We start from the raw sequence: 3,726 nt of genomic DNA, 5'->3' as shown, positions 1-3,726 counted from the left end.
AAAACAGAAATATTTGGAAACCTATAGAAAATATATCGAGCCCTAACCGCCAAAATAACGTAAGCGATATTTTTTTCAAAATTTTCTTTTTCATGCAGAAATATTCCTAGAGCGTCTAGATGCATTTCTGCATCAAAAAGAAAACTTTTAATAAAATGTCGCTTACGTTATTTTGGCGGTTAGGGCTCGATATGATACTTAGTAGTTTTGTTTACCTACATATCTGTACATAAAATACCTTATACGTTTTCTACTTCCCAGAAAATATATTATAAACATTTTTGAAAATTTTGATTCGCTTAAGTAAATATACGTATGAACATAAACACAAAATTAAAAATATGTACATATGTATACATTCAATAAAAGTTGGCTCTTTATTTCCGGGCTGGGGCGTGTCCCGTCGTGCCGGGCCGGGCCGGGCCCCACTAAAATTCTTAATGTGCGGGCTCGGGCGTGTTTTTGAAAGTTGATTTTGCACTCGTGCCGGGCCGGGCCTGAAAATTTAGGCCCGTGCCCATCTCTACTTTCTAGCATAAGGGTCATAAGAACAGCACTTGGTATCAAACGTGCATTTCCTTTACCTCTCGGTGCATTTATGAAATGTGCTGATTTAAAATGTTTAACACACAGCAAGGCATTTCGCTGCAGCTCTGCCCCACAGCTGATTTCGCAACGCTCCTTACGCGAAGGACATTGAGGCACGTGGTATCTGCGTTATATTTAACACCATATAAAAGGTGTTGCATTTTTAACACATACACGTAAGTATAAACCGCACAACTCTAAAAAAAATCAAATGTTAAATAAAATTTGTTATTAACGAACATTCAAAAAAAAAACACGACATGACATTTAAAGCGTAAAATATAGGAAATAAAAGGAAAACAAGTTGAAGTATAGGCTTGTTTCTCATGAGAGCAACGTCAAAATGGCGTCTACCTGTATTTATGTGTCTTGGCACAAGCGTCATTAAATGTTCGTTCGTACATATGCATACAAAGGAAAAAGTAAAGAAATAGGACAATTATTGGCCACTATAAAAAAGTTGGTGAACAAAACATTAAAGATCAAAAGAGTTTGTAAGTATATAAAAGATATTTGTAGTTTCTTAAGGTTTAAATCATACGTTATTTAAGTATAAATTTGCAAAACTTTTGAAGTGAAAACTTCGGGTTGATTTAAACTGGATGAAATGAAAAACGTGACAACAACAGCAAAAACAATGGGCATATGCACATTATTTGCCTTAAAGTGTGTAGTTATGTATGTATGTATGCTCATAGAATTCCAGCGAAGTCTCGAAGTCAAATTGAAGTGATTTTGTTTTTGTTCTCTTCGCTTTTATTATCGCTTTGCCGGCGGCGCCCCAATCCATCCACTATCACGTGCACCGGAGCGTTATTCCCGATACGCGCCCCCGTGCAAGTTCATGGTCCTTCGAGCCGTCCGACTAAAATAAGACTAAATTTCGTACAGCACCATTTGGAAACCTAGCGATCCTCAAAATACTGATACAGTCCACTGCCCTATTAAGCGATATTGCCACAAGGAGTTTTCACCTGCACGCCAGCATCTGTGCCACAGAGTTCAAGCTACTACCACAACCAACGTTTATTCGCCAGAGATAATTGCCACAAACACAGCACTCAGCACTAAAACAAGGTACGTGGTTATATTTTCCGTGCACTTTGGTTTGCGGATCTGAATTTTGTTTGTGATNTGCGGATCTGAATTTTGTTTGTGAGAAATGAATTACAATTTGCGTCAAATTAAATTAATATATATGTATCTACATATATACTCGAGTGAAAAAGACATTACGCGGGTGACTTTGTGAAAACAGCAAACTTTCTGAGTGCGTTCAATAATTCACCGAGCTGATTTCGTCCGTCCGCGAGGGACAACAGCTATCATGGTTGAAAGTGCACACACACACACACGTGACTGTGAAAATTGTCTCATTAATTTAAATTTAATTGCCGAACATACATTTGATTTCCGTGCTTCATTTATTTTCACTACAATCAATTCACTCTGCTATATTAGTTTGAACAAAATATACTTGTGTTGCACAAATATTTTTTCGCGAACCACTTCTCATTGTTTGGAGGATACATAACCTCAATGCTGTAATTTGCTTTTAATTAGCCCTTTAATTGAAATCAATCACTTGCATAATTTCACAAAGTCACTTTATTTGATTGTTTTTTGTTTTCAATCTGTTCATTTTTTGATTTGCACATATATATTTGTTACTGGTCCAGAAACACAGACACATACCCACGTATATTTTGTTTCGCACGGTTGGGTGGTGAGTTTTAACATACACGCACGTATTTAGATATATGTATCACGCACCTGGTTTGAAAAATCATATTAAAATAAAGTTCTGAGCATAAATTTTTATGTACATATACAAATCAGCGTGACTTTCTTTTTTGAATTGTGGAGACATTTTCTCCTTCTTTGGCGTTTGAACACAAGAGTTGGCAGTTTTTTGGTTAGTTGGCATTTTTTGATTTCATTTCTCATTTGAAGATTAGCCAACAAGTGCGATCAAATAAGATATCTGAGGTTGGTATTTCAATACGGTGAATATTTGGCTTACATTATCGAATCTTCGAAAAGATTCCAAGTTCAATCGATTTTCTACATCTTGCTTAAAAACTCCATATAAAAGGCAACTAGTTTCCTTATCCCAAAAATGGATTCATTTATGTGCTTAGCAGAAGAAGTCACAGAGTTCGAGTCCGACTTCCTTGCTTAGTCAATATCAGAGCAAAATAAGCATGTCCTTGCTATTCAGCAAGAAGATCTCAAAGCTCTGCGGGAAAAAAAAGCTAGCCTACGATGCCCTCAATACCTCTGACGAATTTTCACAAGAAGATAAGAGGACATACAGAAAAATAAATAGAGGCGCGTTTGCTAGTTATGTAAACTGCATGTCGTCTTTGGCTGCTCAGGCTGAGAAACTATCAAAAGAAGAAAGGGATGTAGAACAGAAGCCTATGCGAAACACAATATTCACCTTCCACCGTGTGATACAGATGTTTTCAAAGGCGATTATCTGTCTTGGCCAACATTTCGAGACATGTTCACGGCCATCTACATCTCGAATCAGGAGCTTACTCCGGTTGAGAAGCTATATTACCTCAACCAAAAAACCAAAGGAGAAGCCAAAGACATTGTGAGTAAGTGCCTAATAACTAATGAAGGCTTCGCAACAGCATGGGAAAATTTGTGTGAGCGATACGAAAATAAGCGTCTTCTCGTGAACACACTACTAAAAATATTATTCAATTTAAATTCAGTGGAGAGTGAATGTGGTAGCTCTATTAAAAGATTGCAGCGTGATATCAACAATTGTTTGTCATCCCTCAAGAGTCATCAAATTGACATTTCAAATTGGGACTCAATTGTTATATATCTTTGCTCGACTAAACTGCCTGACAGCACTTTGGCTCTATGGGAGCAAACCATAGACCACACAGGCGATTAACCGTAGTGGGAAGATATGGACATGTTCCTATCTAACAGGTTCCAAACTCTGGAAACCCTGACAGGCTTAAAGGGTACGAAAGCGGTTAAGGCGCCAAAGCCGCAAAACACTAAAAACCCTTCAGAAGCCCATACCAAAAGACTTGGTGCATTCCAAGCAAGCGTGACCAAGTTCACTTGTACAATGTGCCAAACGAATGAGCACAAACTACGCCGCTGTTCCAA

This window comes from Rhagoletis zephyria, unplaced genomic scaffold (genome assembly GCF_001687245.7).
Source record: "Rhagoletis zephyria isolate East Lansing unplaced genomic scaffold, Rhagoletis_zephyria_1.1 Rzeph_scaffold_02106, whole genome shotgun sequence".
Lineage (NCBI taxonomy): Eukaryota > Metazoa > Arthropoda > Insecta > Diptera > Tephritidae > Rhagoletis > Rhagoletis zephyria.
Note: the sequence above shows the minus strand (reverse complement) of the source record.